Source organism: Macaca mulatta, chromosome 13 (assembly GCF_049350105.2).
Source record: "Macaca mulatta isolate MMU2019108-1 chromosome 13, T2T-MMU8v2.0, whole genome shotgun sequence".
NCBI classification, from domain to species: Eukaryota; Metazoa; Chordata; class Mammalia; order Primates; family Cercopithecidae; genus Macaca; species Macaca mulatta.
The window spans coordinates 11,077,604-11,091,767 of NC_133418.1; the positions used below are offsets into that span (position 1 = coordinate 11,077,604).

Consider the following 14,164-nt stretch of genomic DNA (forward strand, 5'->3'; position numbering starts at 1 on the left):
TTACACATTTTGGTATAAATTGGATATGTTTTATTTTTCTCTCACACTGATCCTGTATCATTTCTCTTTTTACCACAAACAAGACTGAGAGCAAGAATTAAATCATACACTACGTTTTTAAATAAACTCAAGGGCATCTAATGATAATAGCAAACATTGGTTGAGTACTTATTGTCCCATAGGCAATGCTCTAAGCTCTTTCCACCTGCTATGCCATTTCATACTCATGATAATCTTATGATGTAGAGTATTACTACTTTCTACATTTTTTTTTTTTGGCAAGGAAATTGAAGAAGAGATTTTTAAAGCTAGCTTGTTAAACTGGCAAAGTAAAATTTAACCTACAGATCTTGGCTCCAGAGTCCATGCTCTCTTCTGCCGAGCATCTAGGAAGTTTTCAATAAACATCTGTTCAAGTGAACTGAATGGGAGACAATTTGCAAATCTGAGAACCATTGAGAAGCCTGTTACAGGAATGCCTCATGGGTGAATGAAGGGAGCAGATAGTGAGTACATTTTTTTGGTCATATGAATGGGTTTTGAGGTTCGCATGTATTTAACCTTCACCCATTACAGGGCATATTTTGCCATGCGGACACGTGGAGGAATCTGGGGAAAGTGAAATGCACAAGGTAGGCAAATGGGCTTCATTATGGTTCTCTGGCTCAAAAAAGAGCCAAGAAATGTAATAGACGAGTTAGCCCATTAGTGTTGCAATGCATTTTTAAATGTGTTTAAGAAATTTCCGGTGCTTCACAAATTCTGTTAACTTGTTGCTTAGATGTTTCCTACTGATGTCCTTCTCTCTTTCCTTCTTTCTCTTCCTCCATCTTTCCTTACTGTGGTCATAGGACTAAATGATAATTGTGCAATTCTGGGGATTGTACGAAAGTCAGAAACAGGACATAAACTCCATTGTCACACACAGAATCTTTTTTTTTTTCTTAGTGAAAATACTAAAGTATTAGCACTGTTTTCCACAGTCAGATATAGGGAATGCCGTTATCCATGACATCAGAGCCTTGGTAAATGGAGCAGGACGTTATATAACCCTGCACCTGCAGGCCTGTTTCCATGGGCGAAGCCAAATTTGTAACTGTGCCCTTTGTGGTCTGATAATCTCAGAGAAAAGAATGACTCTTGAACTTTGCCCAGTGGTCATTCTATAGCTAGTTATATTACATTTTCATCTAGTCTGCATTTTCCTCTCATAAATGGCTGTTGATAGCCTGAGGAGAAAGGCAATAGATGCGTTATGATTAGTTCGTAAACTATATAACATTATTACATTGTAAACAAAACCCTTCAAAGGTCCAGGTCCTTGCACCAGCCAAGAACATGTAAAACCATCTGGTGTGTACACTGTAGAAGGTCTCCCCTAGTTAGAGGAGATAGTGACTGTTTCTTACTGACTAACAGAATGGAAGAAGCCATCCTCCTCTCCACTCCTACTCTGACCATTACTGTTTGCATAATCAATCAATTTTCCACTGAACTCTCAGTAATCCTTTATTTTGCCACCCACATAGGGATTTACTTGGACTATTTAAGCATTTCCCACTCTGGGCCTTTCATTATCTGTAGTCACTTCTATCTCATGCCTTTAGGTATCTTCAATCCCCAGGCTATTCTCCTTGTATCCCAGGCTCTCTGACTTCTCTTTTATCTTTTCTACCTCTACATCCAGCCTAGTCCCTTGGGCCACTTCATCTGCATCTCCCTATAGCCTTAATGTCCTGGCTGTTCTCCCTTTCCAGCTGAATGTATCCCCTGCCCCATGCCAGACCAAACCCTCCTAGAGCTGTTGAGCAGCTCTGAACAAAAGCACATACCGTTTGTATTCCCACATGCCCCTGGTCCATTTCAAGCCTTTATGTTTCTCCTTAGACTTATTTTCCTCATCTCCATGCTTATTCCCAGCAGATTCTGAGCTTGTCTCCGGTTCCGGAAGAGAACGCTCAGGCTTGAGTTTTCTCAACCTCACACCCCCATACCTACAAATGTATTTATGTAGGTTTTCCTCAACTCTTCCCTCAGTAAGTTTCCTCTCCCTCTCTCCTTTGTTCTTTCTTCCCTTCTGTCCTGCCTTTCTTTCCATCCTCCTTCTATCTCCAAATAAACAGAGAAAAACTGCTTTCTATTCTCTTCTCATCTAACTTCCAGCCAAGTTTTGCCTCGTTTCACACTTTTCTCCATCGATTTTCTCTTATCTTTATAAAGTTTTTTTTTAACTTCCTCTTTTCCGCTACCCAATTTTCATCAGCATAGAAACATACTCAAATCTCTCCCGTCAGTAAAAGTCTTATTCATATTGTACCTTCTTGCAGCCATTGCGTTATTCCTCTCCTGCCCTTCATAGCCAGGCTGCCTAAGCAAGAAGTTGACACCAGCAGTGGCTACTATCTCACTTCTTTAATCTGCTGAAGTCTGCCTTCTATTCCAGCACTCCTCTGGGACTGCTCTTTCTAATGGCAATCATTTCCAGATGCAGGATTCGGGGAACAATTTACAATCCACCTGCTCACCTGATAGCTTGGCAATATTTGGCATTGCTAACTACTGTCCTTTTGAATTTCGCAACTTCTCTTTTTGCTTTTAAGACACTAAGGTACCATGGTTTTCCTCTTTCCTCTCTGATACTCCTTAATTTCCTTTATTGACTACAGTTTCCCATACCACCACTAAATACTGGGAGTCACAAATATTCCCCTTAAATGCCTTTTCATGCTACACTCTCTCTGTACGCCATTCCCTCTGCTTTCTACCATGTAAACACAAAATTCTCCTGTTTGTATCTTCAGGCCTGATTGCTCTTCCTAGATTAAGACTATGCCGTTGACTTCTACTCTATATTTTTACCTGGACAAACAAAGTTACCTTAATCATGGTATATTCAAACAGAATGCCTCCACTCTTCCTTTCTTTGCCACCCACACAGTTGTCTGATCCAAATACAGAGGAACTATCCTAGGTTCCAACTCTTCCTGATACCTGAGAGCAACTTCATTGACAAATCTTGTGATTTCCTGAGCTCCCTTTAATATATCCTCTCAACTTCTCCATGATTGCCCTTGCTTAAGCGATTGCTTCTCACTTAGGGAGTGGGAGATGCCTGTCTTCTAGGCATTAACCATACCACGAGCCTGCCATTGCTCTCTCCCTCTCACCGTGTGTCCTCTGCTTCCTTCTGCTTCCTCCTACTGCATTCCCACTGCTGTCTTTGGAATGCCTGTCATGACTTACTCAAGTTGTCATTCCCTTCTCCGTGATTTCGTATTTCCCCTTATTCTAGTGGAACACTTTTATCATTTTGCATAACAAATACTTATTTCCTTCTCCCTCCAAAACTAGACTGTGAGCTCCCTAAAGGCATGATCTTTTTGTTTATTGTTATGATGCATCCCATATTTGTCAGCACCTGACTCAGTGCTTGGCACATGTTTTTGAAAAATACAAGAGAGAATGCATAGCTTAACATTTCCAAAGAGATTATACACTTCCTCATAGCTCTCTGCCACCAATGTTTTGCACTTATTTAGTTGGTGAACTGAAAGGGAGTGGGTCATTGCAGAGTGGAAAGAACACTGATTAACCTTGAGGAGAACTAGGCTGGTCCGGGTAATTAGGTATACGACCTTGGGCAAGAAATTGCTTCTCTAGGTTTCTGCTTTCTTATCTCTAAAATCAGAGAAGAGGATTAGATCATAAAAAAGATACTGCCAGCTCTAAAAATATTATAACCTGAAATGCTTTCTTCTAAAATTCTAAACAAGGTGATTCTTAGTTTTAGATCCTTGGTTAAGATCCCAGAATGTGTGCTTAGATTTTCCGTAAACCATGTGAAATTGCGTTCAAGGTTTTATTGTTGTTGTTACTTGCTGTACAGGAGCCTATGAATTGATAAATAATATCCAGTCTCTTCTATTCTTTAGTAATGGGACATTTAAAGATTTAATTGATCACATGATCACTAAACAAGTGTATTTTGCAGTCTTCTGTGCAGTTGGATGTGACAAAGTGACAAGGTTTTGAGTACGCAAGTAACTGAAGGAATATGAGCAAAAGTGATATGGGCATATTTTTTATAACCATGTACCTGACCTCCATTTCCTATTCCTCTCTTTTCTTGGAATGGAGCATAAATATGGTGATGTTGAACAGTTTTGTTTAAGAAATGCAATACCTCAGAAATTAACAGACCGTTAAATCAGAAGGAACCTGGGTCCCTGAATGACCTTCTGTAGCTGAAGCTGTACCCCATCATCCCAGACTTTTCTGTAAAAGAGAGTTAACCCTTCTATCTTGTTTTAGTGATGGTTATGTTAGTTTCTCATAAAGGCTTGAGCTAATATTGATCCCAGTACATTTGCACACCTGCATTTTTGGAAAGAGGGCCCATAGATTTCACTAAGTTTGCAAAAGGCTCTGTGACCCCATGTGACAGATTAAAGATGGCACATTCATTGACAGATCTCCCATTGAGAAGCGAGTTTAGGTTCCTTGCCCTTGAACCTGAATAGATTCTGTGACTGCTTTGACAAATTGAACACAGTGTAAATAAAGTTGTGTCAGTTTCCAGCTCAAAGGCAAAAGAGAATGGTAGCTTCCTCCTCCTGCCTCTTGGAAAACTGGGTTTTGGAACCCCACCACCGTGCTGTCAGTAAGCCCAAAAATCCATAGAGGCATCTATGTGGAGAAGCTTCAAGGCGCTTCTCTTCTTCTTCTTCTTTAAAACTCACAACAATGCCTTGAAGAATATATTAACATCCTTATTCTACGGATGAGGGAAACTGAGCACAAGGCATTTCAGTCACTGACTTACCTAAGGCTACTATTAGGAAGTGGTAGATTTCAATCTTGAACCCTGCAACCTAACCCCAAGTCTTGCATATTTCACCGTTTAGCTATGCTGCTCAATAAGGTGCTACTATGTGTTAGAAAAGTTGTAAAAAATTCAGTTAGATTTGTTATTTAACAGTCTTTTTGCCACTGGACTTTAAGTATGGTAAGCTAGTCTTCATATGTTTCATTTCTATTTTGTGGCTATACCTTGAAACTCACATCAAAATTTAAAATATTTAAAAATATTTTATTGTGAGCTACCCAAAAAGCACTGAGAAGTGCAATTTTGCAATTCTGCTAACAATTACCAAGGTCTTATTATTTTTCCCCCTTTCCTCCAAGTATATGTACTTTAAAGTATCTTGGTATTTGAATCATATTCTGCAGCACGCACCTCATGTTCGCTATGTCTTAGAGGTGCATGCCTAACATTCCCATTCGTAAGTTACCACTGCCTTTTCTGTACACGAATCCAACTGTTCAATCTCTGCTCATGTGCCTTCTTGAGATTCTGTTGGAACATGCCCAAGTATTGCCTGAACATGACCCCTTTGTGTGGATTCATGCACAGTTATATGCACAGCCAATCTGCCAGTCCGGACCGACAGCCTCACACCAAAGCCTCCATTTCTCAGCAGGAATCCAGCAAACCAGATGTCAAGTGCATATTTCCTGAGTACTTTATGGGATCCACAGAGAGGCTCTCACAGTATGCTTCAGGCCTCAGTTTAGTGCAACTTGTCAAAATGAATTGTTTCATTTCTCTACCACACATGCCAGGTTGAGAGGAAATTTTTAAAAGAAAATACTGCGTGAGGGTTTAGGCTTTCATATTCTTTATTAAAATCCCATGGACTTGTGGTTGGGGTAAGGTCCTGAGGCTGGGGCTGGGGCTGAGTGCAGGAGACTTACTTCTTGAATGAGGTGGAAAGTAGGACAGTATCCTCTGTCTCAGCATATTCAACCACAAGATGAGAGAAGAATTCCCTCCATGAGCTTGAGAACATCCCCAAAGCGGGCTGGGAAGACTCATGACATTAGGGCACAAGGCAGGGTTTCAAGAAGGGGTTCTTTCTCCCTAACCTGGAGAAATGCAAACTTTAGTAACAGGGCATCGGACACATTCTCATTTGCTTTCTGGATTTTTCTGACCTGGTGTTCCTCATTGAATCATACATGGCTATTTACTTATTTCATAAATGCACAGTGGAATTCTTCTCCATGAATACTTTGGCATCTACAAGTTAATCTTTCATGCAAAGGACACCTTCAGTACATATATAACTTGGTTTCTGCATCAGATCAAGTGGGTTAAGAACACTGGGTTTGCTACTCCTTAGTGAAGTCTTTGGGAAAGTCACAGGCTCAGTTTTCACATGTATAGAGTGAGTGGAGAGTTTGCATGTCGTTCAGTATTATTGCCAGTTAACTGGAAGACTACGTATGTCATGCTTAGCCAAGTCCTTCACAGAGTCAGTACTCCATATATATTAGCTGTTATGTTTATAATACTATTGATATTGCAATTCTAGTAATTATTGTTGATTCTTACCCATTACAGCCCTTTCATCAACTATATTGCAAGATAGAGGTCTTCTGATGACATGGAAGTTAATCACACATTCTGCTTTCTAAATTAATGGCACCATATTTAGTGTAGGTTCCCAGTTCCCTCTGAATGGAGTTTCATGCATTTTCCACCATCATTGACTTTATTTGTTGTCCTTAACTTTTTTAGTTCTCCATCTATCAGCCACAGCCTGACTTCTGCACCCTGTTCCACTTTTGACACTGAGTGACAATTTCATCTAACCTGAACAGATGGTCCCTGACCTTCCATGATTTGACTTAGAATTATTCAGTTTATGATGAGTTTGTTGGATTGTAACTTCATTGTATGTCAAGGAGTATCTGCATTTTCGAACCAAGCTTGAGAAAACACACTACTTCAGTGGGTTCAGAGCGAGCAGCCACTGGCAGGATATTGACCAAGCTGTAGACTGAACATTTGCACTCGGATTATTCTTGGTGCCCACAAAGTCATTGCACAGTGGGCAATGGTCACTGCTTTGGTTTGCCCTGTTCAAGTCCCTGAGATCCTTACTGTTACTGTATCCTTGTCTCAAAACTCAGTTTATGTGTGTCTGGAACTTACTGGACAGTCTCCACCCAGGACACAACCCCCATTATCCTTCAGACTGATATCCTAGAAGTGTATGACATTCTACAAGCCCACTTGAGTGCAGACATCACCTACCCCCTCCTATACATATCCATATCCACTCCATCCAGCTTCCTTTGAAGCTTTTTCACAAACTACTTATCAACTCCAATCTACTCCCCCAGCCTCCCTTAATTATTACAATCATCATTGGTCTTTTGCTTCTTATTATTTTCCTTAAGTATGCATTATATTTTCCTTTGTATGAGATTTGCCTCTTTGAAGGTAGAGATCACCTCTGAGATTTCCCTGTAACCTCCACGTGTCAGCCCTGATGCACAATATCTGTTACTAGATAGCTTGATTGAGTTACCGAAAAAAGAAAGAACTTTCTATATTTGCATAGCTAAAAATCGTGGAGACTGTCAAAAAGACAGTATGTTAGAGAATGTACATTTCAACTAAAGGAATCATGACCGTAAAGTATTAAGACTTTGGTTCAAATATTAGGTCTTTCACCTACTCATCTGTTAACTTTGGACTAGAAATTTAACTTTTTATTGTCAGTTTGCTCATTTTAAAAATAAAGATAATATATTTGCTTATTCTTTTCTTGAGGACTGAATTCAATAATGTATGTGAAAATGCTTTGGAAAGTATTACTATTACAGGGCATTTTATCTTTATAAAATAGTGTCAAGATGAATTTCTGGTTTACCTTTTTAGTATTACCACAATCCTTATATCATAACTAGATAATATTTAGTTTTGAAGAAATGATTCCGCTACTGAGACCTGTGTACTGTTTCATTCCTCATTTGCAGGTGTATTATTGATTCAAAACTGTTAACTACTGTTCCACTGGGAAGATGATCATGACTGTCTTACTCGTATGGGCACATTCAGATCCCACATAGAAAGAGAAGTACTTATACAAGTTCCTGGCCTCAAAAACTGAAATGGGAAGAGGAAAGATTCTTATAAAAGAAAAAAAAAAAAGACAAGTAAGTACAATTCATTGGTTCTTCTCGGATCAAACTGCTGCTCTTATGCACTTGAGTTGAGCTTCTATCCCCTGTTCCCTGTGGGAGGGCTCTGGGAGGCAGCCGAGAACATGGACACTGGTGATTTGGGAGTCCCTCAATGATGTTGTAAACAAAAATGAAAGAGGCTGGTTTGACTTTGATTTTTCCCTTGAATCAGTTACTTTTTAAAAGCCAATTACTTCTAGTGAATATTTGTCTTTCCTGTTCAGCAAATTATTTATTTAAATAGTTCTTAAGAAACAGCTCTTCGGAATTCTGTTTAAAAGGAATGCTTTGAACATCTAAGGTACAACATTCCTTTATGAGTCATATGTTGCAATCCCTAATCAGATCTCTTTACACAGAGTCCTGTAGGCTTAGGCAGTTCTCCTAAGAAATGATGAACTGCTCTATTGGCAGCCGCTGCAGGGTGAGAAGCTCGGTGTGCCACTTAACTGGCTTAAACACACACACAAACACACACACACACACACACACACACACTTGGGCAAAGCCTTTAGTTAATATTATTGCTCAAGTAAAAATTTTATTACCCTCTGCAGAGTTCACAAAGAAGAGGCATTAGACTGGCAAGCAGAGCTGGTTGGATTTACCTTTGACGTAGTGAGCTCCTTGAAGCTACAACAATGCCATATACATCCTATCACAGTGTCTGTAGAAGGGACACAGTAGGTGCCTGCAAAATTAATGATTACATGGATTGAGTCCAGCCATGCATTTGATATCTAGATCTCGTCTATGGCCCTCTTGCCAGCCAAACCCTTGTTCATCCTGTTCTAGAACATCTCCACTGACAGGGAACTCAACTCTGGATATAGTAACCAGGGCGGAGGTGACTCAAGACGAAACTGCTAGTTTTTCATCTTCCCATTCTTCCTTTTGCCTCCAGGGTATTCAGTTGCTAAAGGGGAAAGGTGTGAACAACTGAATACGCAATTTTCCATGGTGTATTCAGTGGTTAGCACCTTTCCCCATCTTCTTAAACCAATGCTATCTAAAAACTTCTCCTTAACACATCCCTTGCCCTATCAAAGCCCACTCCCAAGAAACGTTTTGACAAATATTTCATTCTGAGGTATAAGCAGACAATGGTGGCTCAGAAGACTCCTTCCTCATGGGGACATTCGTATTTTTATCAGAGCCCAAATCTTTGAGTAAAAAAACCTCATGATTCACTATAAGGGAAATTTCAGGCTCCCATCAGTGACTGGAAGGACATTCTTCTATCTCCCCTTGCCAGCTGCAAAGCCTTCTGGGAGCCTTATATTATCTCCCGTGGGCAGCTGTCTTGTGTCCCTGGGCAGAATCTCTCTTCAAGAAAGCATCAGCAAGCATCACAGGAGGCTGAAGCACGAGAATCACTTATCTGTATAAGAAATAGTGTCACAATGATTTGTTATGTCTTCAAGGCTAGCAAGCTCTCCCTCATTCCTTCTCAGATATCTTGCATTATCCTATTTTACTAATGAGAAAATATTCTCTAATTTAAGCACAATGGTATAGTTTATTTTCCTAATGAACTGCTTTCTGTGATTTTGGACTATCCCATTGCTGAAATGTTGTATCTGATTTTTGAGGCTCTAATGATCCTAATAAATTATAAACATTTTGCATTAAATGAACTCTTTTGTGGACACTCTAATAAGTCCTAAAGAAAGTCAGGCTGTCTTCTGAGTTTGAGGGGACAGCCAGGACTTTTAATGGAAAGTGGTCCTTAGTAGAACCAAACCCAGACCTAGGGCTGGCAAGCAGCAGAAGCTCTGAGCATATGCCCAGGTAATGAAGATTTGTAAACTAGGTCATGATGGTGCCTCACACATCATAAGACCCATCGCAGCCTGGGAAAATATTATGTTGATTTTTGTCCCCTCTCAAAGATCTGTAGAAAATGCTAACAGAGCAAGAAAAGGTTAGAATTCAAGGAAGAACATGGCTATCGCTCTTGTCTCCAGATTGGTCCTGGTAGGCATGACTTTTCCTTTGGCACCCGGTGGAGATCTTTTTCAATGGAGCCCTTGCATGAGACACGGAGGTGGTCCTGCTTTTGTTTCCATGGAAAAAAATGCTGAACACATGTATTTTATGTACTGCTAGTTGCTCCCAATCATCGATACAAATACCCACATAGCAAAGTAGCAGTGGAAACAGTAAAATGAATCCGTGAGTTTGACTGCTTGGATATAAAGAACAGAGATTGTTTCAAAGGAGAAAAGACAGCCTGCAAATGATCAGGGCATGTATGTAGATGAGGGTAACAGCAAGGACGCAGGCACAAATATGAATAGAGGACGTGGGCGATCCATCTGAGCAGAGGACACAGAGCCTCAGAGCCCCTTCTTACTTAAATATTTCAAGGGGAGGGAGGCGAGCAACATATTTCACTCCCTTGCATAGTGAGTGTCTGGGATCATTAGGATCCAAAGTAAAAAAAAAAGAAAATAATTTGACAAAATGTCCAGAGGCACAACATGATATAAAGCACGACATTTTTTCACATATGTGTAAGCTTGTTTCAAAATGGGCATTGCTTCTGAAAAGGAGTGCTTTAAAAAATGTAGATACTGAGTCAACTTTTAGCTCTCCGAGCTATTGAAACTGCAAAGGATAAGCAAGGAAAGCACTTTTTTAAAAAAAGAAAGATAATCAAAAGCATTTATGTGTGGTGTTGAGAGCTATGTGTGAGTTTGTGTGTGTGTACACAGATTTAGCATTCTGTGCATTTCTTGAGTTAACATTAAAACAGATTTGCCTTTTATGAATACACTTCAGGAGAACTGGAGAGGTGCAATATTAGACCTGATTTCTAGTTTCCATACCATTGCTACCTGGCTGTGTAATCCGGGAGATGACTGATAACATCTCTCGGTGTCACTGATGAAATAAAGGAATTGGTCTTGATATCTTCTTGAGGTATGCTCAAGCTATAAAAGGTAGTGATTTTGTTAGAGTGTTCAAGAATATGCCAAGTCTGTCCTATGACAATGGAGCTACATATATGTATTGGTGCTGGGGCGGTGGGGGGGACAGATGGAAGAGATAAGAAGAGAGAGATAAAAATAACCCAGTAAGGAAAAGAAATGTTTGAATGTTTGGGGGCAGAAAAAGTGGATCATTGAACACAGAAGCAAATACTGCTGGTAGGTTTAATGATCCCTGCTATAGCTATTGATTCATTTCAAGCATCTCTATCAAAGGGCTGGGACATGATATGAGTATAAGCAGGGATTCTATGTCTGCCTTCAGAAGCCCAGTGAGTCATTGTCTCCTGTGCAGTGGAGGTGGCTGTGGGCACTGCAGGCTTAGTCCCAGCTTTGGCTGATCCTACTCTGGTTGCCTGAATCGCAGTGTGAGACCAACTCCCTTGCCCTCCTGGGCTAATCAGTCCCTCTCAATCGTGGGTCCCAGTAGAGCCCCATAAGCTGGTGTGGCCCAAGTGACGGGCAAGGAGGGAAGGAGGTGGTCCCTAAGAACGAGAGAAAGTGACCAGGTAGGCAGAAGTAAAGTTACCATTGAAAGTAAGAAAGGTTTTTTTTTTTTTTTAAGCATAATAAACCCAATATTTGCAAATAGAAAGACTGTCTTTTAATTTTGCTCTTTCCATGGTTTCCTCATTACTGTCTACAGCCAAGGCTGAATCTTGAAACTCCTGGCATGAGCAGCAGCCTGGAGGACAAGCCCGTTGCTCATTACGTCTCAAAGCTCACTTTCTCAGCTTTCTCAGAAAGTGATCATTTTAAAACCCAGTTTTGTGGGGAGAGGAAGGGATTTCTCAATGGCAAAAACCTACACAAAGAGGAAGAACTGATGGATTCTGTCTTTGAGTTTGACCATGTGTCAAGGACAGGGGGAACTCAGAATATAATGTGAGCAGGGAAGCCTTCCGCTCCCTTTCAGCAAATGGGAAGATGCAGATGCAGAGATTAGGGGTGAAAAGTAGCACCTAGGTGGACCTGTCCTCATCTCTCCTCTCTGAGTTGCTTATAAGTTGCAGAGTTTTGCATGTGCACCCAAGCGACGAGGGGACATTTGTCTATGATCTTGACTAGGCAGGTGGGATAGAAGAATGTCACAGCAAAGTAGAAACCGACTGGCAGTTGAGGGCTGTGGGGCGGGCCATTTAGCAGGGACAGCAGAGGTACTAAATTCCTTCCGTAATATGATATGTACTGAACCACAGTGTATTCAGTTGTAAGGAAGGGCTATATTTTATTCAAGAAATTCTTTATTCTTACGCATTAGGATATTTCCAGTTTCTTCACAAAATTACACTTTAAATCAAGAACACCAAGGCAATACTTGAAAACTTAATTTTCTGTCTTTGTTATCAATGAAGTAGAGTTACTTCATTGGAGAGCAATGGCTCTGTGGCCCAGACCAATGGAACACAAAAACGAAACTAAACAACACAAAACAGACCTGCTGAATCAGAACCATGGATGATGGGAGCTGCACTGTTGGTGAGAAGGTAAATTAGTACCATCTCTATGGAAAACAGTATGGAGATTTTTCAAAGAACTAAAAATACAACTACTGCCCAATCCAGCAATCCCTCTACTAGTTATTTATCCAAAGGAACAGAAATCATTATGTCAAAACGATACCTGCACTTGTATATTTATTGTAGCACTATGCACAATAGCGGAATCATGGATTCAATCTAAGTGTCCATCAATGGATAACTGGATAAAGAAAATGATATATATCCATATCTATATATACTATATATAGTATTCCGTGCTCTGTGTGTGTGTGTGTGTGTGTGTATATATATATATATATTTCATGGTATATATATTTATATACCATGGAAAACTACTCAGCCATCAAAAAAGAATGAAATTATATCTTTTGCACCAATATGGATAGAATTAGAGGCCATTATCTTATGTGAAATAACTCAGAAATAGTCAAAAACTGTTGTTCTCACCTACGAGTGGAAGTTAAATAGTGTGTACACCTAGACACAGAGAATGGAATGATAGATACTGGAGACTCAGAAAAGTAAGTCAGTGGGAGGTGAGTGAGGGATGAAAAATTTTCTAATGGGGACTATGTGCATGATTCAGGTGATGGATACACTAAAAATCCAGACTCCACCACAACACAATATATTCATGCAACAAGACTGTACTTGTACCCCCTAAATCTATAAAAATAAAAGAAAATAAATGTAAAAAATTACAACAAATTAAAAGTCTCCATAGATAATTCTGGTGGACATCCAGCTTTAGGAACCTTTTACTAATGAGGCCATGGAGATGTCGTTTTCTGTTTATGAATTTAAGAATCATTTTGTTTCTAAGTCTCTTGTCCTTTGGTTATAATTCTAGTTAAAGTTCTGAACTCCTCTAAAGGACAAACGATAACAAAAAATGCAAGCTTGCTGATGTTTGCTTAGAAGCGTGAGTTTTCTCCTAGCCTTGTCACAAAGCACACAGTTGAGTTTATGTTCAAACATGGAGGATGACAGGCGAGTTTGTGAGCTTTATGCTACTGGGTTTATGGGGAGACGCTTATTATTTTCTCTGCGCAGTTACATATCCAATTTAGCACCAAGAAGCATCTCACTGAGAATGGGCATCATTGCCCAAACTGGGTTCCATGGAACACTTGTGTACCGAGGGAGAATAAAATATTTGAGTGTCAAAATAAATCTGTGACCAGGCATGGTGGCTCATGCCTGTAATGACAGCACTTTGGGAGGCCAAGCGGGGAGAATCACTTGAGGCCAGGAATTGGAGACCAGCCTGGCCAACATCTCAAAACCCCATCTCTACTAAAAATATAAAAATTAGCGGAATGTGGTGATGTGCACCTGTAGTCCCTGCGACTGGGGGCGCTGAGGTGGGAGAATCGCTTGAACCCAGGAGGCAGAGGTTGTAGTGAGATGAGATCGCGCCACTGCACTCCAGCCTGGGTGACAGAGTGAGACTTCGTCTCAAAAAATTAAATACATAAATGTGTAAAATGAAGTACGTATTCTCCCTTGAGGGTCATAATTGGTAATAGAAATGCTTCAGGTGATGAAAACTCCTATAGGGTCAAGAATTGTTTAGCTAATTTTTCTGACCAAATTCAGCCTTTTATTTTAACATTTTGTGGGACACTGATGTAT

At 40.2% G+C, this 14,164-nt stretch overlaps 1 long non-coding RNA gene across 1 annotated transcript in view; it reads left to right on the top strand.

The window, feature by feature from the left end:
* LOC144333682 (uncharacterized) overlaps positions 1 to 14,164 on the top strand; it is a 268,787-nt gene that overhangs the window by 80,994 nt on the left and 173,629 nt on the right. The window contains exon 2 of the long non-coding RNA XR_013402611.1: positions 7,828 to 8,007. This is a non-coding gene — a long non-coding RNA (uncharacterized LOC144333682). The remainder of the gene's footprint in view (positions 1 to 7,827; positions 8,008 to 14,164) is intronic.